Consider the following 24,692-nt stretch of genomic DNA (forward strand, 5'->3'; position numbering starts at 1 on the left):
CATGTATGCTAGAATTTAAGTTTATTAAGAGAAACTGTGAATGGTTATTTATTTGTTTATTCTTTTCAATTGTATTTTTTAATATGGCAAACAACAATTCATTCAACATTCGATCAATTCTCGAAAAGGAGAAGTTGAAAGGGAAAAACTTCCTTGACTGGCAAAGGAACTTGCAAATAGTTCTTATGCAGGAAGAAAAGGAGTATGTCCTAGATGAGGCGATGCCCGAAGCTGCAGGCGACGGGGTCACTCAGGCAGCCCTCAATCGTTGGATTGATGCCAACAAGGATGTGAAATGTCTAATGCTCGCCACCATGAGTGCGGATCTGCAGAAAACGTTCATCAACTCAGATGCTTTCACAATCATCAGTGAGTTGAAGAACATGTTCCAAGATCTGGCTCGAGTCGAAAGATTCGAGACTCATAGGCAAATTCTTGAGACCAAGCTTAAGAAAGGCGAGCCCGTAAGTCCACATGTTCTCAAAATGATTGGACTCATTGAGAATATGAGTCGGCTGGATCAGCAATTTTCTCAGGAAATGGCTATAGACACCATCCTCCATTCTCTTCATAGCGGGTATGATCAGTTCAAACTGAACTACAGTATGAATAGTCTGGACAAAACGCTCACTGAGCTTCACGGTATGCTGAAGACCGCTGAAAAGACGCTCAAAAGTGATAAGCAGGATGTGCTTATGGTGCGTGGGGGCAAGTTCAAGAAATCTGGAAAGAAGAGGAATGCTAAGAAAGATGGCAACAAAGCCAGCCCAACTAAGCAAACTGGCGCCAAATCTGCAAAGAGAAAGGTCAGTCAACCCACTTCTGAATCCGAATGCTTCTACTGCAAGAAGAAGGGGCATTGGAAGAGAGATTGCTTGAAGCTAAAGGAAGATCAGAAGAACGGAACAGTCGTTCCATCTTCAGGTATTTTCGTTATAGACTGTATACTTGCTAATTCAACTTCTTGGGTATTAGATACAGGTTGTGGCTCACACTTATGTTCCAATCCACAGGGACTAAGAAGAAGTAGAAAGTTAAGCAAGGGTGAAGTCGACCTACGAGTGGGAAATGGAGCACGGATTGCTGCATTAGCTGTAGGAACTTACTATTTGTCGTTGCCCTCCGGGCTAGTTTTGGAACTGGAAGAATGTTTCCATGTTCCAAGTCTTACTAAAAACATCATTTCAGTTTCTTGCTTAGATGCTAAGGGATTTTCCTTTATAATAAAAGACAATAGTTGTTCGTTTTATTTTAAAGAGATGTTTTATGGATCTGCTAGATTAGTCAATGGACTTTATTTATTAGATCACGACAAACAAGTATATAACATAAATACCAAAAAGGCCAAAAAGGATGATTCAGATCTCACCTATCTGTGGCATTGTCGATTAGGCCATATAAACTTGAAACGCTTAGAAAGACTTCAAAAGGAAGGAATTCTAGAACCATTTGACTTAGAGGATTATGGTAAATGCGAATCATGTTTACTTGGCAAAATGACGAAGCAACCTTTCTCTAAAGTTGGAGAAAGAGCAAATGAACTATTGGGTTTAATCCATACAGATGTATGTGGACCAATGAGTACAAATGCTAGAGGTGGTTTCAGCTACTTTATCACTTTCACTGATGACTTCAGTAGGTATGGTTATGTCTACCTAATGAAGCATAAGTCTGAATCCTTTGACAAATTCAAGGAATTTCAGAGTGAAGTAGAGAATCAATTAGGCAAGAAGATTAAGGCACTGCGGTCTGATAGAGGCGGTGAATATCTGAGCTATGAATTTGATGACCATCTGAAAGAATGTGGAATTCTATCAGAATTGACTCCTCCTGGAACACCACAATGGAACGGTGTGTCAGAACGGAGGAACAGAACCTTGCTAGACATGGTCAGGTCAATGATGGGTCAGGCCGAACTTCCATTAGAATTTTTGGGGACATGCACTAAATACAGCTGCACTCACTATAAATAGAGCTCCGTCTAAAGCTGTCGAAAAGACTCCATACGAATTATGGTTTGGAAAGCCTCCAAATGTGTCTTTTCTTAAGATTTGGGGATGTGAAGTATACGTCAAACGATTAATTTCAGACAAACTTCATCCAAAATCTGACAAATGTATCCTTGTGGGCTATCCAAAGGAAACAAAGGGGTATTACTTCTACAATACATCTGAGAACAAAGTGTTTGTTGCTCGAGATGGTGTCTTTTTGGAGAAGGATCACATTTCCAAAATGACAAGTGGGAGAAAAGTAGACCTCGAAGAAATTCGAGTCGAACAACAAACTCTAGAGAATGCTCAAGATGACATTCAGGATGAAACTCAGAGATCTTTAGAAGAATCTGGTGAGAATCATGGTCAATCTAGAAATGTTACCCCGCGTAGATCGCAAAGATATAGATCTCAACCGGAAAGGTACTTAGGTATTTTGACGAACGAGAGCTATGACGTTCTATTACTTGAAAGTGATGAACCTGCGACTTACAAGCAAGCTATGACGAGCCCTAGCTCCAAGCAATGGCAAGAAGCCATGCAATCTGAATTAGACTCCATGTCTGAAAACCAAGTATGGGATTTGGTCGATTTGCCAGATGGCTACCAAGCCATTGGAAGCAAATGGGTTTTCAAACTGAAAAAGGACAAGGATGGGAAACTTGAAGTTTTCAAAGCTAGATTGGTTGCAAAAGGTTACAGGCAAGTCCACGGTGTGGATTACGATGAAACCTTTTCACCAGTTGCAATGCTAAAGTCTATTCGAATAATGTTAGCAATCGCTGCATATTACGATTACGAAATATGGCAGATGGATGTCAAAACTGCTTTCTTAAACGGCGTTTTAACAGAAACTGTGTTTATGACACAGCCTGAAGGTTTTGAGGATCCAAAGAATGCTAAAAAGGTATGCAAGCTAAAGAAGTCAATCTACGGATTGAAGCAGGCATCCAGGAGCTGGAATATACGTTTTGATGAAGCAGTCAGTGACTTTGGTTTCATCAAGAACGCGGACGAATCTTGTGTATACAAGAAGGTCAGTGGGAGCAAAATTGCTTTCCTAGTATTATATGTCGACGACATATTGCTTATCGGAAATGACATTCCTATGTTGAACTCTGTCAAGATTTGGCTTGGGAAATGTTTTTCGATGAAGGATCTAGGAGAAGCACAGTACATATTGGGCATCAAGATTTACAGAGATAGATCTAAAAAGATGATTGGACTTAGTCAAAGCACTTATATCAATAAGGTGCTTGATAGGTTCAAGATGGCGGACTCCAAGCGAGGCTACCTACCCATGTCTCATGGAATGACTCTAAGCAAGACTCAGTGCCCAAAAACACTTGATGAGCGTAGACGAATGAATGGGATTCCATATGCATCATTGATTGGTTCAATAATGTATGCTATGATATGTACACGCCCGGATGTTGCGTACGCACTCAGTGCTACGAGCAGATACCAGTCAGACCCAGGAGAGGCGCATTGGACTGCTGCCAAGAACATTCTGAAGTACCTGAAAAGGCACAAAGATGACTTCCTGGTCTATGGTGGAGATGATGAATTAATTGTTAAAGGCTATACGGACGCAAATTTCCAAACCGACAAAGATGATTTCAGATCACAGTCTGGGTTTGTCTTCTGCCTCAACGGAGGAGCAGTAAGCTGGAAAAGTGCTAAGCAAAGCACCATTGCGGATTCTACAACTGAAGCGGAGTACATTGCTGCACATGAAGCAGCAAAGGAAGCTATATGGCTAAGGAAGTTCATAGGAGAACTTGGTGTAGTCCCCTCCATTAAAGGACCAATAGCCCTGTATTGTGATAATAACGGAGCTATTGCACAGGCAAAAGAGCCTAGACACCACCAGAGAGTCAAGCATGTACTTCGTAGATTTCACCTTCTACGAGAGTTCGTTGAAAGAAAAGAAGTCGAGATAAGCAAAATTGGAACTGATGACAACATATCAGATCCATTAACTAAACCTCTGCCGCAGGCGAAGCACAACTCGCACACTGCAGCTATGGGAATCAAGCATATTGGAGAATGGCTTTGATGTCTCTGTTTAATGTTTTAAAGTTTTAGAGTTTAAATCTTTGTAAAACATTATTGGTTAATCATTCACAATAAATGAAAAGAATTCATTTTTCCATTTAATTTGTGGTTTATTAAATGATGAGTCCCTTCAATTTGACGATATATTCAAGATAGACTGTCAGGACCAGTCCTGTGACTAAGAAATGTCTATCAAGTGAACTTGAATGTCAAAGGTTGAAAATGGTCCCTAATCGGAGTTTTCTATAAAATTGGACGCATAGAAAACGTTAGACGATTAGAATGCAAGATGACTAGTAGTTCTGTTTCTTGAACTATGTGGACATGGCAATGTCATAATCATTTGCATAGATACTTACTTTGGGAAGACTAGTATCGGACGAGACCTATGAAACTTTACTGTAAGAGATGAAAGTCTGTCATAAGTAAATTTCATTAAATTATTAGACACTAAATCCTCAATACCTGAGTGATTTGAGATTACTTGTTTGAGAACTGGTTGCTTTGACGTTGACCAACCGTCGCACCGTAAAAGGAGGCTATAAAGGCAACGCTCAGGTAATCACCTATCAAACGAAGTCTAATCTCAAGATCGCAAGATTGGGATTGTCCTCCCATAAATCGGGATGAGATGCTTAAAAGTTGTACAAGGCCACTCGGAGAGCTAGAAACTGTGAAATGCATGGCCGTGCTCGGATGAATCATAGGCTATGATTATCTGTTTATTTGATCAGTTGAACTCTGAAACCGAGGAACACCTCTGGACATAATAAGGATGACAACTCTTACCTTATGTTCAAGAGCAAGCATCGAGCGACAAAGGACTTAGGAAATGCACACTTGTCCCTAAGGACAAGTGGGAGACTGAAGGAAATAATGCCCTTGGTCCAAGTATGCATTCTATGATAAGTCTAATAAATGCGGTTCAGTATTAATTAACAAGTTAATAATTCAGTGAGATCAAGTGAGCTGAATGCCTAGCTAGAGGCCGCTTCAGTTCAAGTGGAATTAATGATATTAATCCACAGCTTACTCTTGACTGAACCCGTAGGGTCACACAAATAGTACGTAAACGGATCAAGTATTTAATAGCATTAAATACTCCATCTATGAATATTCGGAACCGACGGATCTTGGTTTCAGTGGGAGCTAAGATCGTCACAGGCAAGAAATGAATACTCCGGAAACGATGATATTGCCGGAAACGGAAATATGGATCGTATCGGAAATATAAATATTATCCAAGTCGTAGATGTTGCCGGAAACGGAAACATGGTACGTGTCGGAAAATATTATCGGAAATGGAAATATTACCAGAATCGGAAATATTGCCGGAAACGGAAATATTGTCAGAATCGGAAATATTACCGGAATCGGAAAATAATTCCGGAAACGGAAATATTAAATATTTGTTCGAAACGGAAATTAATTCCGGAATCGGAAATATTAAATATTGTTCGTATCGGAAATGAATTCCGGAATCAGAAAATTTAATCGGAAGCGCATCGTACGAATAAGCATCGGACGAGGCCTGCCGGACGAGGCCCAGCACGAAGCCAGGCCATCGCCCAGCAAGCCAAGCGCGCCGCACAAACAGCCACGCCAGGCCCAGCGCAAGGCCAGGCCCAGCAGGCTGCGCGCAGCGCGCAGCGCGCACAGCGCGCACAGCACGCGCAGCGCGCAGCGCGCACAGCGCGCACAGCACGCGCAGCGCGCGCGGGCGCTGAGTGGGCTGCTGCTCGCGCGCACGCATGGGGCCCATCGTGGCTGCCGTGCGTGTGTGTGCAAGTGTTTGTGTTCGTGCACGTTTCCTAAAACATGCAGAGTTCGGTTAATGATTAAATTCCTAATTCTATTTGATAAATTAATTAAATTAGAGTTCTTGTAGGATTCTAGGTTTGATTAATTTGTATCTGAATAGGATTTCGATTCCCTTTCCATACCGCTATAAATATGAGGCTAGGGCTCACAATTTATAACACAAGTTTCAAAGTATTCAAAGTGAGTTTTTGAGAGAAAAATTCAGTCACACATTTGCCTATAAAGTGCCGAAAATAATAGTACCTTAAGGGCGATTCTAGTTGGTCAATCTTAAGGCGGATCCGGACGTGCTGTGGACTATCTACGGAGGGACGACACTTGGAGTCCTAAAGACTTGTTCTTGTTCGGTTCGGGCGCAGCTAGGGAAGGCACGCAACAAAGAGTATGCATCTAATCTATGCTAAATGATTATGTGTAAATAATATGTTTTCCTGGGTTTATGGTTTTTCCGCATGATTTATGAATTGTCATATGTATCATAACCTAACAAGTTGATCATTAGATTTGCTTGACAGTAAAATGCCTTGATCTGTATTATTTGCTAGGTACCTTAGCACTCTTCTAGCTTCCTACATATGGATATTAGTGGGTTTGTGCATGAATTTTCTCAAAATATGAATTGTGTATGCAATGTCATGCTTGGTTAGGGTGAGGTAGATAAGCTTCCCAATTAATTTCTGACAGGCTTTTGGATTTTCAAGGACATCTCCTATGTCAGCGGTCAGCTTTGAGTGACAGTCCATGGGAAGTTTGAAAGGTCTGCAACTCCTCATTTTGTATTCCTCAAGTAGATCAAGTGTATACTTCTTATGAGAAAGAAATATTTCTTGCTGAGATCTTTCTACTTCAATCCCAAGGAAGTATCTGAGTTCACCCATGTCTTTCATGTGAAATTGAGAGGAGAGAAAAACTTTGTTGTTATCATTTCCAGCCAGAACCAGATCATCAACATACACTAGAATTACAATGAAGGATTTCCCAGCTTGTTTAGTGAACAGTGAGTAGTCAGATTTTGATTGAGAGAATTGGAAACTCTTTAGAGCCTCACTTAGCTTGGAAAACCATTGTCTGGGATCTTGCTTAACACCATATAAAGACTTCACACGTTTGCACACCTTGTTAGAGTTGTGTTGTGAGTGCTCCCCCTCTCCTTGAACCACAATTCTTCCCCCTTTGTCACAGTAGGTAGGAGGGAACTTCATATAGACCGTTTCCTGCAAGTCACCATGCAAGAAAGCATTCTCAACATCTACCTGGTGTACAAACCATTCTTCTAAAGATGCTGCAGCAAGTAAGGATCTCACACTGGCCATTTTGGCTACTAGGGCAAAAGTTTTCTCATAATCTACACCATATGTTTGTCTATTTCCTAGCACAACAAGTATTCATTTGTCTCTTTCCACCCTACCATCTATGTGAAATTTGGTTCTATACAACCATTTGCAGCCAATAGTTGTCTTACCAGGTGGTAGGTCAGTGATTTCCTAACTATTGTTGGTTTCTAATGCATCTAATTCTTTATTCATAGCATCCACCCAGCTCATGTGTTTTACAACCTCTTTATAGTTTGTTGGAACTATATTATTAATACTTTAGCTAGAAAACAGAAGAAGTCATAGATAGGTGGCTTTGGTTTGAATCAGGTTTTGGATTTTTGAAGGTTGGATTAGACATGCATAGTTTGAAACATGGTAATCAGTGTGCCAGCTTGGTGGTTTATGATTTCTTGTATATTTCCTGGTGAGAATGGGTGAGGGTGGTTGTGTTTGGGGTGGTTTTCGTGTTTGTGTTTGAGGTTGAGTGTGTGGTGGTGTAAGAGGTTCCTGATGATCAGCATGAGAGGTGTCATTACCATATTCAACCCAATCATTGCAGGTAAGGGTGTTTTGTGGGTTTCTGGCTGGTTGTGGTTTGAAATTTTTATATGGGAAGACATGCACAAAAAACTTCACATCTCTACTGAAAAACACTATGTTATTTGTCAAATTCAGTAGTTTTTAGCCCTTTTGAGTTATAGAGTAACCCAACATTAAGCATGATGGTACACCTCTTTCTTGAAATTTATCAACTATTCTACTAGGGTTACTAGCCATAGAAAGACATCCAATAGGCTTCAAAGATCATATGAGGGAAGAGTTTTGTGAAGTACCTCATATGGAGTTTTGTTGTCTAGCACTAATCTTGGAAGTCTGTTGGTGATATAGACTACAGCAAGTACAAAATCTCCCCAAAAACGGAGAGACAATCTACCTTGAAATCTCAACGCTCTAGCCATTTCAAGTAGGTTTCCGTGTTTCCTTTCAGCTCGACCATTTTGTTGTGGTCTGTTGACACATGATGTTTGATTTATGATTCCTAACTTATCAAAGAAGGGTTTGTATTGCTAATTTTCATCAAATTCCAGAGCATTGTCATTTCTGCTGAATTGAGTTTTGCACATATTCACAAAGGTTTGTATGGCTTCAAATGCATCAGATTTCTGCTTGAGTAAGTGCATCCATGTCACCCTTGAGTGATCATCAACTATAGTAAGAAAATACATGTGATTTCCTCTGGTTTTCACCCTGTATGCACCCCAAATGTCTATATGAACAAGTTCAAATAGATCTTTTGCTATGGATTTGCTTAAACTGTATGGCAGTTTAGTGAATTTTGCCATAGGGCATGTGAGACAGACATCATTGCACTTATCCTTAAAGACTTTCAGGCCAGGTATTCTTCCTATCTTTTTCAGTGGAGCATGCCCTAGTCTATGATTCCATATGGTTGTCTCACTTAGAGGTGCAGCACTAGATACAGTAGTTGGAAACTCAAATGTTGTAGGGCTTGTTTCAACACTCATTGCCTTACCACATTGAGTTCCAATGTACTGTTGAGACATTGTCTTTTTGAGATCAATCACTATCTGATGAAGAGGTTTGTTAACTAGGTAGTATAGTCGATTCTCTACTTTGCCTATTCCTCTAATAACCTCTGTGTTAATGTCTTGAATAACACAAAAGTTAGAGTAGAAGTTGACTTTGCATTGAGTATTTGCAGCCAGCTTCTGTACAGATAAAAGATTGTGCTTGAATTCAGGCACATAAAGCACATTGGAGAGATTCAACCCATTTTCCAACTTCTCATCATATTGATATATGACCAGTTGGGAGGTTGATTTTTGGCTCATTCTTGCTTTTCTCATCATATTGCAACATTTTAGAGCTTTCAGTCATGTGATATGAAGCCCCTGAATCAATTATCCATTATTTTCTTACAAAGTCAACATGATGACAGCTCACCATTCCAGCATAACTCATGTCAAAACCATCTTCTACATCTGATTGACTTGCCTTTGATGGAGTTGGAAGAAGTTTCATATGTTTCTCAAGTTGTTTAGCTATGAACATAGCAGGTTGAACACTTGAGCTTGAACTACTGGTGCTGCCTTATACATTTACAATTGTTCTACCACCTCCTCTTCCATTTCTACCTCTTGACCATCTTCCACCTCTGGTGTTATTTCCATAATATTTGCCTCTTCCTCTCTGGTCTTTGTCTTTCTGACCTTTTGGATGACATCTAGGAAAGCCTACAAAAGTCCAACACTTTTCTCTAGAGTGTCCAGTTTTGCCACATGCTAAACAATTTTCTTCAGTTCCCTTGTTGTACATGGCTAGAGGTGCTAATTCCTCTTTGATAGCACTACTACAAAAAATGGCATAGAGTACTGTTGAAATACACTTTATAGGACGCCTTAGAGGCGTTCTCCAACTCAACGCGTTATAAAGTTTATAAAACGGGTAAAAGAAGCGTTTTATATACCTAGTTATAAAGTACATTGATAAGAGATAAGCGTCCACTATTCCCTTCCTAAAATCAGAAAATGAAGAAGGAATATAGAACGGTTAACGTACATAACCGTCTCCTATACTCTATAATAAAGCGTGCCTTCCGTACATAACCGTCTTCTATTCTTCCTGTTAAATATTGAGATACAGAACATGTTCCGTACATAGGCGTACTATATACTTCATGTTTAATATTAAGATATAAAGCTATTTCCTTACAAAACCGTTCTATATTCTACCCCTTTTTTATTTTTAATATTATTTAAAAATAGCAACACACGTATTCCTAAAATAGAATATTACGATTCTAGTATGTAAACCAAATCTAAATAGATAAAATAAAAATGATATCCAAGCGATCTTTCCAAAAATCCTTTCATTCAATAACAAAATAATATTATTCATTCAATAACAAAATCCTATTATTCATTAATAAAATATAATGATCTACAGAAGGTACGGCAAAAACAAAATCCAATATCACTACAAAAAAAATGGTGTAGCAGCAAAAGCAGCTTCTGCAGCAACTGGGGATGGTGTAGGCGTGTAGCAGCAAGAACAAATTCTGCAACAAGAACAGATTCTGCAGCAACAACAGCTTCGATCTGCAGCAACAGCAGCTTCGATCTGCAGCAACGACAGATACCAGACTTGGCAGTTCATCTGCAGGTCTGAACTGAGGTCACACTAGATCATCGTCATCGTCATCTTCATCGATATTTGGTTGGTGATATTCGGTAACGTATGAGATCCACCTCTCCCTTAGCTCGTCAATCGTAATTTGAGAATACATGGGAGCTTTGTTAAAATACTACAAGACAAATTAAAATGTAAGTGTCATAAATTTAACACTAAATAATGGGTATGTATACCAAAATAAACATTAGAGGAAGAATAACATAGTTCCTAATGTCACAAGTGTGCAGTGGGATTGTAATGGATTGCAAGTTATACCAATTCGACTACAGATTTTTCTCACTTCTCCCTATCCCAAGTGTACTAAAATTTCAGTTTATTTGCTAAAGCTAACTGCCAAGAAATGAATACAGAGCAAAAGTTAATATCAAGGTCTCAGCTCAAAAAAATGGCTGGAAAGACATTAAGTAGGCAACCTAGTTATACATTCAGAAAAGAAAAATGTAGGGTTGGCATAAAATTCCAAACAGTCACCAAATATATGATCTTTGTACTGCTGTAATTGTTAGAATACAAGCTTAATCAAGTGTTTGCCAAACAGAGGAATTCACTCAAGAAATGGTGACTCAACGTGAGTGAGACATCCTTCCAAAACCTCAAGTACTCTTAATTTCAGTCACATATGTTGTGACTTTATCATACAAGTTATATGGATACTTATACTCCCAAACTCTCATGTGATAAGTGATAACAAACAAGAACCAACTGGAAATAACAACAGGCACTCAGATGAGTCGCTGTGAAAAAAAAGATACAGTATGCCTAGCAAACACACACGTCACACGGTGTACAGAAACATGCTATTCGTGATGTATGTTCTTGTCTTAGACTGAATGCCTATTCTCTATTTTAATTTTAATTTCTTTTGATGCCTATTCTCTATAGTGATTGGTGTGTAAATAAATATCTCCACTTCTTTCTTCACAGAAAACTGCTCTCGTAGTGTTGCTCTTTGTTCCAACCCAACAACAAAGACACCTAATTTATCCATCCTAGAAAATAAAGTTTTAAACCAAAAGTTAGGTTGCAGAGAGTTCTTGCAGAATCTTGACAGTTAGTTAACACAACTTGTGAGACATAAATCAGGAAAATTAAATCTCAATGTAGTAAAAATCTTTTCTTTTTCGGATGAGAAAAAGGAGAAATTAAAATGTTGTATGTAAATACAAAAAATTGTAAATGTCCATAACCATACGTCTTTGACGACATAGTAAATCAACCAACTTTCACCCATATCATTCCCAATCCCATCAAACCAACAAAGATGAGAATTTAATGTTTTCTATGAATCTTACTCACTTAAATACCGAAAGGAAAAATATCATTCCCAATCCTATCAAATCAACCGATGAGACTTTGAGGTGATGAAACATATTTGACTAATAATGCAGAAAGGAAAAAGTATGATCATAAAAAATCAAGTAATAGAAAGCAGATAACAAAGACTTGCCCCATTCAGGAGGAAATAGGTCATTTGGTGACTTGTTATCCCTGAATTCAGTTCCCATAATTAAGCCAGTTCCTCTTATCTGTAGAACAAGATTTCAAAACATTGTTAAATGCTAGAAAAGCAGCAAAAAACATGTTCGACAGATAAAGACCCGGGAAAAACAACCACTATAATACATAGAATACCTCGCCAATGATAGGACTGTCAGCATAAGCTCTCATTCCATCTTGAAATTTTGGTGTAAGGTTCCTACTCGCTCGACAATATTTTAATCTAGTTATGTGTTTCAATATGGAAGCTAACTGATCAGTTCACGTTATATAGCTTCCTTTGAGTAGTTAACTTATATGATATGTATACTATATCTTATTTGGTGTTTTGAGCTATATCGAGTTGAGGGGCTGGGATTGATAATTTGATGTATGACTCTGAATCCTGGCAACAGATTGTTACATATTGACTAAAGTGTCTTGTATGTTGGTCACTTAAGAAAGGAAAACAATCCTCTTTGATTACGAAGTTTAAGTTGAGATTATGTCCTGACGTTACAGGCTACATAAGCATATTTTACTATAGGTCTTAAGGTCTGTCTTAATTTGGTTTTTCCTTGTGTTACCGAGCATTACTATATGCATAATGCTGCCCTTAAATTTCTGAATGGCTTTTATTTGTTTTTTACAGCTGAAACAATTAACGTTTTGTTATTGTACAGGGAAAACACTTGCTTTTGTGTTACTAATAGTAGAGTCTCTACTGAATGGGCGCACCAAAGATTTAAGGAGAAGTGGCCATGGAAGGCTATGGAGTGTCCTGGTTCTCCTGCCCACCAGGGAATTGGCAACTTTTAGGTATACCCTTCCATTTAATTTTCCCCTTTTCTCACACATTTAATCACTTACTGTCCATAAAATATCTTTTCTTCCATATTTTTAGTTCAAGCTTTGTTCTATTAATCAAAACCTAACAGACCATCATCATCCACTTAAGTTACAAGGAGTAAACAGAAAACCCCTTCTGTAGGACTTGTACCTGAAAACTGAACTTAAGTTACAAGGAGTAAACAGAAAACCCCTTCTGTAGGACTTGTACCTGAAAACTGAACTTAAGTTACAAGGAGTAAACAGAAAACCCCTTCTGTAGGACTTGTACCTGAAAACTGAACTTAAGTTACAAGGAGTAAACAGAAAACCCCTTCTGTAGGACTTGTACCTGAAAACTGAACTTAAGTTACAAGGACTAAACAGAGAACTCGCTAAACTAGTCTTAAATGTCGACTGTTGGGCAGGAAAAACATTGTTCAACTCTTACCAATTACCAACACAACCAATTATGAGCACCCTTACTGCTCAAACAGCAAGAGAACATCAAATGTACAACCTTTGCGAAGACTGAAGGTCAGGTCAATGCATTTTATCCACAAGGCAGAAGGGGTCTGTTCTTTTTATTCATTTTCTGGTGACCATTAGGGTTGTCACCACGTTTGGATTCCTGAAGGGGAGAAACTATCACCTCAACTAGTCTGATTATGTACCGCGATTAGTGTTACGAATTGAATTCATCAGTTATGCTGCAGAGGTGGTGTTCCACTTCAATGGCCTTGACTACATGTTATGTGATGCAAATTTATGGATACGACACTCAGGATTATATTGCCTGGCTATGATCAAGCTCAAAGAAAGTGAGGGTAAGGTGTCGATATTAGTATTTCACCAGCAAAAGAATGCTCACATTGCTGAAGGCAGCATGCACTAATTCTAACAACTACACATTGCATCTACATATAGAACTCCATAGACAACAAATCAGTACTAAAAGAAGAAAATTCAAGGATAATCCAAATCCTTAAAGAGTTCAATTTTTCATTAATCCCTTTCTTTCTCTAACTGCAAATTTCAATTTAATAAGACTTAAATCATATTAACTAAAAAAAATCAGTTTAATTGGACTAAATTCACCAGATTTTTCCGACAATAATCCTACTAAATTAAATGTAATTCCGTTTAATTGGACTCTTTGATTCGACCTAAACCTTCAATTATGAAAGTCTCTTCCACACAAGTAACAACAAGAATTCGACATTACAATTTCATAATTAAGAACATTATTAGTTGAAGGGTAAAGATGTAGAACAAAATTAAGAATACCAACCTCGAAATTCGGAGTGTGGTGAGTCGATGTTCACCAGAGGTCGCAAAGAAGCAGCGATACAGTAGTGCGGCGACGGTACAGTAGTAGTGCGGCGACTGTGCAGTAATGCGGCAGTGATTTGGTGGTGCGGCGGTGATCTGGTGGTGGTGCGCGATTATGGTCTAGGTTTTGCGGGAGATTGAATTTGGGGGTTTGTTAGAAAGGTTTAGGTTTTCCACGATTATGGTTAAGGCTTTGCAGAAGATAGAGTAGAATGTTTAGGTTTTGGTTTGCGGGAGGTTTTTTATTTTAAGGTTTGATTGCTGCTGAATTAGTTTTTTTATTTTTTTTAAATGAGAATATAATACGCCTGTATCAAGGATTTCACCCTCAATACTTCACACTGCGCCCATTTTTGTAGTCCATGAACAAATTTGAATAATCGATCCTTTTCATTCATGTCTCGGATGTCCAACCTGCAAGCCGAGTATTCTTTCACGTAGTCGCGTATGGATCCCTTGTGGCAGATCTCCTGCAACTTCATTCTTGCAACAAACTCGGTGTTCTCGGGGTAGAACTGATCTTTGAGTTCCTTCTTAAACTCCTCACAAGTATATATTTTGACCTTCCCACCTTCAATGTCGGCGTGCTTCGTGCGCCACCATAGCTTCGCATCGTCCGACAAATGCATGGTCGTAGTATCAACCTTTAGATTGTCGTTCAGCTGACAAATTCTGCAGTACTGCTCCATGTCGAAAAGGAAGTTATCAACTTCCTTCGAGTCTCTAGCGCCATTATAGTCTCGAGGCTTTGGAGGTTTAATTTTCATTGCACCATCTCCGCCCGAGTCAGACCTTGCGGCGCGCATTAGGGTCGCGCACTTATCTTGCGCATCTTCAGCTTGCTTCTGCACAAAGTTGAGTTACGTTGTTCCTGAAGCGCTTCTTTCTCATGCATGAGCTCATCGACCGCACTCTCGAGTCTTTCTATCTCTTTGGCTTGGCCAATCACAACTTTCTCGAGTCGGATCCAACTCTCTGACTTGCCTTCTAGCCAGGCTAGTCTTTCTTCAATTGATTCTGTAGACACCTACTTTTGTCCCCATTCCCGAAAGGGAAGGTTCGATGATGAGAACATAAATCTCCATTTGGCAACGCATCTCCTATAAAATAACGAATCTCGATCACCCTTTTCATTTCACCCGAACCTGCTATTTATAGAAACCTGCTAAAAATAGTAACTGCCGTAATAGGTAGTTGTTAAAAGTGGCAAGTCATAAAAGATAGAAACCTGTCAGAATTAGGTGTTGCACTCCAACATAAATCATAAAAGAGATAGAATTTGCAAGAGGAATCATGTTCCTAGTATAATTCGAAAATAAGAGTTACGTATTAATTAAAATCCTAACGAGCCTAGAGTTCGTAACGGGCCCAGACGCATTCCGTCATAAAGTTAATACGCACTAAAAGACTCGGATAAGTCTCAAACACTCCGGATTCTAAGAGTCCAAAGCTGACAAAGAACTCGGCTCAAACATCATTTTTAACGCCCAGCCATGGGCGCTGAAATTGCCTGGATCCCATTTTCAACGCCCAGAGCTGGGCGCCGAAATCTTTAACGCCCAGCCCTGGGCGCTGAAATTACCTGGGTACGTGTTATCCCCTAATTCTTCTTGGATTAGTGCTCTAAAATTCTATCTTTCCACGAACTCTTTTCTATAAATACAGCCCATGCCACTACAAGGAAAAAGGGTTATAGCAACGCCATTTTATGCAACAGTTTTACTGGTGTTGCTATAACTTGCTTATTGCAACAGTTAAATAATTATTCTTTTGTGTAGATTTTCACATTAGAAAAACGTTGCTGTAGAAAATTGTAGCAACGGTTGTGGATTATAAATATTTTTATTGCAACCGTTTGTATTATTTTTTTTTTTAGTTTTTCTAGGAGATATTGCAACACTTGTTCAAGAAACTAAAATGTGTTAAAAACATTAAAATATAAATTAGGCTAATTTTTCCAATAGAGCTCTATTTTTTTTCTTCCTCTCTTCCATGTCAGTTCATAGTTTTCTCCCTAAACCCTTTCATCTTCTTCGTTCTCTTTCTTCTATCATCTTCGTCCTCTTTCGTCCTTTTCATCTTCGTTCTTTCAAACACGGGAATTGTGGATTGGGTATGTACACACGAGATTTGATATTTACATTGGTGATTGGCCTCTGAATTGGGGTTTCGAAAAATTGTGATCGGCGTTCTGAATTGGAGAAGTACAAGGTTTGTTTAAATATTTCTCTTCAGATTTGGTCTTAAATTTCGCAATTTAAGCTGTATTTTAAATTGTTAATCGATTATAGATAGAGCTTTTTGTGTGGTTTCAAGGTTTAAATTAGGGTTTCTTAATTAGTGAATTATTATGATTTGATTTTTAATGAAGATCCTTGTTCTGGTGATTCATATTTGATATAACTTTTATGCATTCGATTTTTTAAATCTAATTCCTGAATTAATTTTGAGTTTCTATGTATGTCATTTGATTCTATTGTCTTTACCCTATACGCTTGTATTGGTCAACCTAGATAATGTAATTTTGAGACTGTAATTTGTACAATTGTATGATTTAATTAGGGAATTTTTTATGTTGAGTCCAGAATGTCAATCAAGTGTATAACCTGGATGATTTTAGTTGCGAGTTGTGGTACTTCCCTAGGAATTTCTTTCTATTCTTGAATCTCTTTTTTTTCTTTTAATTTATGAACTTGTTAGAATGTGGTACTTCCCTAGGAATTTCTTTCTATTCTTGAATCTCTTTTTTTTTTCTTTTAATTTATGAACTTGTTAGAATTTTCGAGCATCCTAATTTCTCTAAAATGCCAAAAACAAAATGGGTAGAGTTGATGAATGTTTATAGTAAAATGATTGATATTGGTAAATTTATGTTCTGAAAGTTGATGCACCTACTATGTAGAAGATTGTGAGTATCTTCTTGCTGTCACTTATTAGTTGATGTCTACTTTTTTGATTGGTTATTTGCTTAGAAGTTCAGCTTAAGTCTCTTATTTTTTGTCAAGTTATGTTGGTGGTGTTTTACGCCCCTGAAGTGAATTTTATTGAAAAGACCATCTTTCTGTTTGTCAAAAACAACTTTTGACATGTTTCCTTATTTCCCTTTGTCCATCTTTAGTTTTTCATTTTACATAAAACATGTTTGTAGCTGTATTGCAATATTAGACTTCGTCCTCGGTGATTTATAACGTCTTGTAAAAAGTTCCACAACCATGACTGGATCTACTAGGGACCTGGTTTTTCTTCTTTTCCTTTTTGCAACAAGATTCAAATTATGTTTCTGTTTGTTTGTTCTGGGGGGGTCTTAATATTTTTTGTTAAATAATAGATATATCATTATCCTGTTATTGTCTGTTTTTATCCCTCTCTCCCTTGGATCCAGTCTTCGGTGTTTTATTTTCTAGCTTGACCTCATTAGCAGCCACGACTTCCTTTTCATCTTCAAAATTTACTCTTGTATTTTCGAGGTTTGAGACAAGAACCAAGGTACACCTAAAGATCTTGAGTGATCTTGCCTGTATGAGAGTCTGTACATGCTCTTCCATAGTTGAATATAACATCCTCTCCACTAGTACCAATGAACATTTCTTATAGCAGCCACGTTCTTTGTACTTCAGTTAACAACCTCCGTCTTACTGTCCTCTTTTGCTTCTAGTGTCTACAAGACTACAAGAACTAAGCTCACAACTCACAGCTCACAGTAACAGCTCACAATAAGAGCTCCAACATGTATGCTGACTGCCAACAGTAACCGAGTGCTTGAACCTCTTTGATGTTCTTCCTCAGTACCTGAAGCCAAAACACCCCCTCCAAAATAGGAGCAGCAGCATGAGAGACACAATCAACACCTTGGATAGCTTCCTCAAAGCTTCCTTCCACCATCAAATCAGCTTTGAAATGTAATCCATGTCCAAAAATATAAAGAGTTTATATAACAAATTATTCCTAACAAAAGGAGCAGAAACTATGAAATGTAATAAAGGATTGATAATATTATGGAAGGTTGGTGGGGAGTCCTGGAGACAATGAAATGATCCAATTATTCACAAGAAAAAGAAGAAAGTAGTTGCCTATAATAGGAAAAGGTTCTTAATCTAACCTAAGGTCAATAAGTTTAATTATGCGAACAATATGATACAATTATGCCATTCTAAGTTTATACCTGTGTTGCTATTGTTTCGGATGTCGGGCATTGTGGCACATTGAGTTGATCTTTTAACGGTCGTTGTTCTGATGTTCCTGGTCTGCTCAGTTTTGTTTGCTGATGAAATTATGTTTTCTGCTCTGTTCAGTAATGTTTATAACCTGAACTGTTGACTTGTGTGGTATGTTCCAAAGTTGACCATGCTAACTGTCAACTGCTGCTTTCTAATCTATTGTTTTCGAACCTACATATCAAACATTGGATGCATGTTGTACTGTTTTCCTCTGCTAGTTTCCCGCATCTCAGAGCTTCGTGTTCCTCTTTGCTGTTAGCTAGTGGTTAGAGATATCTTTTTCTATGTCACGGACTTGCAGCCTTGAAGGGATATGCAAGATCAGGCCCGTATCATTCTGTTTCCTTTTTGTGGGTGAGAGTTAGTATTTTCTCATGCCTTGGATCTTATCCTATTTGGACATCTTAAAGTGTTCAAATTGTTTGTTTTCTACTAATGTTGCTGCTAGTTTCTTTTAACTATTACCATTGTATATTGTTACTCGTAGCGACTTTAAGTGTACTTTGCTTCACAAGAATCCCTTTACCCGAGTTGTTTGGCTCTTTACTATTTGATCGGGTCTGCTTCTTCATGTTTGTGTTCAGATCTGCTGCTTTTCTGATCAGGTCTGCTTCTTTACTATTATGATCTGTTGCGTTTCGGATTAAGTCTACTGTTTTTCCTCAGGTCTTCTTCTTTACTGTTCTGATCTTCTAGTGTTCTGACCAGGTATGCTTCTTTACTGTTCTGATATGCTGCTTGTTTACTGTTCTGATCTACTGCTTTTGCCTACATGAAAAGTGCTATAAAACTGCTATTGTGCTTCCGATTTTAACATGAGGTTTTAAACTAATGTATTGTGCATCTCAATATATTCATTAATCAATCCAGCTGCCTCTGGTTAGCCTCCTTTTTTCTTTCCTCATTATTTGTTTTAGACATTTAGCATTTGTTGGAAAAATATAATACGTCTTGTGTAGTAGTAACAGTGTTAAAGATGTCTCTTTCTTATTTTGATTGCAGACATCTTGTGAGAATGTTCAATTGGTGAAACAGAACGATATTATTTGTTGTTTCAAAATTGTTGGTGTTGGATTAAAATTATTTGTCTTATGGATTTGGAACCTGTTTTAGTCTCATTTTTGTGGATAGTTCAATTTTAAAACCGAAGTCTGCTGGATTGTCCACTTTCGCTATCATTTTATGTTATATAATTTTGTAATAGATAAGGGTCTACATTGGAAGTCTTGATGAATTCACATGCGACATTGGGTATTGAAAAAAAATAAAAAATACATTTACCCATTATTCTTAAAATTTATCTTTCGTCATTGTTGTGGGCTTTCTTTTCTTACGTATTTCGATTTTATTCATTGATTATAATTTTCTTATTAAAATGTCACGCTTGATTTGTTTGTTGTGCAGGATGGTGCATATATTCAAGAATTACAAGCTACTTTAAATATGTGAAGATTTATAGGGTTTTTGGAACATAATTATTAGGTTTTAAAAAACAGAGCTATTGAACCGTTGTAGACACCTACTTTTGTCCCCATTCCCGAAAGGGAAAGGTTCGATGATGAAAGCATAAATCTCCACTTGACAACGCGTCTCCTATAAAATAAACGAATCTAAATTCCCCTTTTCATTTCACCCGAAGCCTGCTGTTTATGGAAACTTGCTAAAAATAGTAACTGTCGTAAAGGGTAGCTTCTAAAAGTGGCAAGTCGTAAAAGATAGAAACCTGTCAGAATTAGGTGTTGCACTCCAACATAAATCCTAAATGAGATATAAAACTGCAAGAATCCTATTACTAATAAGATCCGGAAATAAGAGTTATGTATTAATTAAAATCCTAACGAGCCTAGAGTTCGTAATGGGCCCAGACGCATTCCGTCATAAAATTGATACGTGCTAAAAGACTCGAATAAATCTCAAACTCTACGGATTTCAGGAATCCGAATCTGACTAAAGAAAACAGCCCAGACCCTATTTTCAACGCCTGGCTCTGGGCGCCGAAATCTTCGGCGCCCAGGCCTGTGCGCTGAAAATACCTGGATACGTGTTTTTTCCTAATTCTTTGTGGATTAGAACTCCGCAATTCTATCTTTCCAGGAACTCTTCCCTATAAATAGACCCCTAAATTCGACGTGAAACACACAACACAACAACACATAATTATATTCTGAGTATTGACTCCAACCCCTACCCTAAGCCTCACGCTGCGAAACTGTTCACGCGTTCTGTCGCAATCGATCCATAAATCGAACAGAACGTATCCTGTCCCATTATTGAGATTCGTTAAATAAAAATGAGAAATAGCAAAGTCAAAGTGGTTAGTTTTCTGAGAACCGTGACGCACCTCTCAAGGGTGCGTCGTAATGTGTACATTTTCGATGATTTAACTGCTTTCCTCGCCCTTTTTATAAACTGTTAAACTAAACTAATCTGATTGTTCTATTACACCTAACAAATATAATATTTTTGAGAAATCGGATTATCATGCTAGGTCCCTTAATGTTATTTAAATCAGATAATCACGATCGAATTAGTATTATATGTTGCATATTACTAAAATCAACTCAGATTAGTTTAATAGTTAACGCATGTCCCTTCAATTATTTATGCTGAGCTAGTAAGGATATCCTGCCTCTGGAGTTATCGACGAGTGAAGTACTCCTCTCGGTAGTTACAGTCCCCCGAACCCTCAATCTCTACCTTGCGGGTGTATGTTGAGAGATCCCCACACCAGGGATCACAAGGGAACCTACGGCCGTCGTGGTCAAACATAATTGCACTCCCTTTATGTCACGATAACCGGGTTTTGTCAGTTTTTCTCATTGTCGTTAAAAACTGAATGGCGACTCCTATATTACTAGTCAATTGGGTGTAAATTCACAGTAAATCCAATTACACTTGATTGAATAAAAAGAATCGTCACACCCACGAGGGACGAGGTCACACAATAGGCTCGCGCTTTTTCGACCCCCTCACAGTGGCGACTCCACTGGGGAAAATGAAGGAAATACTCGTGCTTGTAGGTAATCAAAATAGCCGAAGGGTGAAACGATCCTACCCTGCGTTTATTTCCCCATGAAGTTGAGACGACCTGAAAATCAGCATATTAATGTGAACGGGCAGAACCTCATAACGAATCTCGGCTCCCTCGGGAGTTGGGACTAAGGATACCTCTTTTTCGCCAATAGGTACTAACGAATGTCGCCCACTCGGTACTTGTGCAGGTAGTACACCTATCCCGAACCCAATCGCTCGCTCATTAGGCCCCTCTCGCCTGCATGCCCCCTTGGCTTGCACTTGCGGCTTGGCCTCTTGAGCGAAATTCGTCTGTTGAAGACACTACCTCGACCGGGGCATGTGTTGGATCTACGATAGAAGCGGTACCAAGCCAGGCGCAGATAAACTACCCATAGAAGCCTATCATAAACTACATGGCATATTTAATTTTCAAATCCATGTTTGTAATGTAGTTATGTGTAGCGAAATATGTAATTGTGTGTGACAAACTATCTTAAAAAAACCAACGACCTTAAGAATTGCCCAAACATTCATAGACTAATTTGCCAAAGAGTTATACCAAAACACGTGTTCCGCAAACCCGAATGATCGCCACAAAAATAAGCGACGCTCGGGATGGCCTGTAACGAATCCCATAAATGCTGCTACGGGTAAAGGACGTTATTAGGCAAGCACGGAAATCGAAGTCGCATAAACAGAAGACAGAAAACGAGAATCAGCCAGGGATGCATTTTCAACGCCCCTGGCTGGGCGCCAGAATTTCTCACGCCCCTAGCTGGGCGCTGAAGTTGCTGCTTGGCCTTCTGGTCAGGCGCAGCAGCCTCGGTGCCCGAGCAAAAGGAAAATACGTAGCGCAAAAAAAAAATGTTCATAAAAAGAATTGCTACGAGGGCGTAAGAAAAGCACTCGATTTCAAAAAGCGACTCGTGAAAAAATTAATAACTCTTTGTGTCGTTGTTGGGCCTCCTTCGACGGCAATGCTCGGCACCAAAACCGAACATGCTAACAACTATGAATGTCACACGGGCAAGTGTTTCGAAAATCCAAAGAATGACAAAAAAAAAACCCAAAAAGTGTACCAACAAAAGAAAGAGTGAAAAACCAATTTAGAGAGTCGAAGTCTAGACTAAGTAATGCTTGAAACTTTGGGAACCTAAACTTTAGTTTATCTTATGCCTAGGACTGGTTCTGCCACTTGGTGCCGATCAGGGAATCAACGGTTAGTGCGTCTCGAAGATACATCGCCAACACCAGGTTTAGTGACTCCAAGCTCCGTCCGTCGTCCCTCATTTCAAGGATCTCCGCTTCCCCAACCTCGATTCGCACCTTCAAACATGTCCATCGAAGATTTGCGAGACCAGATGGTCCAAATGACCCAACTTATGGGCCAACTGAAAATGGAAAATGAAGCTTTAGCGGCTGCGCAAGCCAAAAATGACCTCGATAACGAGAACAGGATTGAAAAAATGGTCCTACAGCAAACCATGGGGAGCAAATACTTCTCCCTCGATCCTGAACCTTTTCCTGGCAAATTACCAGAAAAGTTCAGTTCATCTGACTTACCAAAGTTCAAGGCCACGGACAACCCCCGTGATCATCTACTGAGCTTTGTGAATACCATGAACTTGAAAGGCGTGGACAAGTCCATGTATTTACCTGCCTTTCCTTTGTCCTTGGAACCTGTACCGCTCAAATGGTAATATCACCAGGACCCTAAGCTCTTCCCCACTTGGGAAGACTTTGTCAATGTCTTCATCAAGCAATACTCGTCGAACATGGATTTCCAAGTCACCATGCGCGAGCTGGAAGTTCTTTTCCAGAAGAAAAATGAGGGTTTCACAACCTACTTTGCTAGATGGAGGGACCAGGCGGCCCAGCTAATCAATAGGTCTCCCGAAACAGAATTGGTCCAAAAATTCATTGACAACCTGGACCCGGCTTACAGACAACACCTTAGGTACCTGGGACTTGACACTTTCAAAAGAGTTTATGATGTGGGAATAAAGATCGAGGACGATCTCGCCAAAACCATACAGAGCAAACCCACATATAAGACCAACACTTATAATCGAGGTAACACATCCTAAGCCCAAGAAGTCCATGTTGTAGAAGAGACTCCCGCCCGAAGAAACCCTGGAAGATGGGTCCGAGACCGAAAGTTTGCCCCACTCGGGTCGACTTTGGTACAAGCCTTTGAAAGACTAACCAATCAAGTAAAGTTGAGACCTATAGGCCCCACCCGTGACCCTCATGTCAAAAGCAAATATTGGGTCGAAGGTACTTACTGCAAATTCCATCAAGGAAATGGGCATGACACTGAAAACTGCTGGAATCTAAAACATACGATCCAGGACATGATAGAGGATGAAGTGATACCTCTCCCTAACGTTGGCAAACCCAACAACAACAAGAGCCCACTCGGCTCTTGTCACATCTCTCTCGACCAACCAGAGAATTTCGACCCCACGGTGTATATTACACATCAAGGTGCACCACTCGCTGTGGTCCCTATGGATCGAATCGAGAGGGAAGTGTGCGGTGTGTGGAATGATGATGCTGAAGATATTTACCTATCTCAAGTCTCGGGCCAGGACCTCTTCACTGAAATTTGGCCCGGGTATGCTCTCATTGACACCACCCCTCAGGAGCCCGAGGTCGACAACCTCACCCGATTCGGATGAATATACCAACCGGATATTCACCCACCTCCTGTGGACGACATCCCGGTTAGGCAAACTCCTGATAATGGACGGCACGCCACCGTCGCGGAAGTCATTGAAAATCCTCTCCTGAAACAACTAAAAAGAACCAAGGCCGAGATTACCATCTGGGATCTTATGTGTACTTCAAAGGAACATCGCGAAAAGCTTATTCGCTCACTTGACCTCATCTCAGTACCTACAGATATCACACCTGACTCATTGGTTAGCCATGTCACGAGAGATGCCGGAGAAAAGGCCATAGTTTTCACCGATAAAGACTTACCCAAAGAGGGGGGTGCTCACAATAAAGCCTTTTACCTAGTGGTTGGATGCAAAGGACAAAACATCCCCTAGCGCTCGTAGATAATGGTTCGGCGGTTAACGTCTGCCCATTGCGAACCGCCCATTGCTTGGGGCTAGGAAACGATGACTTCCAAACCTCCACGCAAGGGGTACGAGCTTATGATAACTCCCGAAGGCCTGTATTGGGAAAAATCAACCTTACCATACAAACTGGGCCTGTGGCACGCCCCACGGAGTTTCAAATAATCGACATCAAGCCCACTTTCAACCTCCTCTTGGGGCGACCTTGGCTCCATGACTTAGGAGGTGTGGCTTCTACCTTGCACCAAATAGTTAAACTTAACCATAACGGGGTAATACTAGAAATCCGCGCCCCTCCTCTCGACGTCAGTTGCACTATGGTTGGAACGGCCGAAACTG

At 39.4% G+C, this 24,692-nt stretch overlaps 1 long non-coding RNA gene across 3 annotated transcripts; it reads left to right on the forward strand.

The window, feature by feature from the left end:
- The first annotated feature begins 15,776 nt into the window (after positions 1 to 15,776).
- LOC110777938 (uncharacterized) lies at positions 15,777 to 19,857 on the forward strand. Of its 3 annotated transcripts, XR_008922970.1 has the most exons (3): positions 15,926 to 16,246; positions 18,919 to 18,960; positions 19,657 to 19,857. It is a non-coding gene; the product is annotated as an uncharacterized lncRNA (long non-coding RNA). The 3 variants fall into 3 exon arrangements; XR_002530620.2 differs by having other exon boundaries at positions 15,777 to 18,960; XR_008922971.1 differs by having other exon boundaries at positions 15,777 to 16,246; positions 17,691 to 19,857.
- Positions 19,858 to 24,692: the final 4,835 nt, after the last annotated feature.

The sequence above is a fragment of the Spinacia oleracea genome, chromosome 6, assembly GCF_020520425.1.
Source record: "Spinacia oleracea cultivar Varoflay chromosome 6, BTI_SOV_V1, whole genome shotgun sequence".
NCBI lineage: Eukaryota > Viridiplantae > Streptophyta > Magnoliopsida > Caryophyllales > Amaranthaceae > Spinacia > Spinacia oleracea.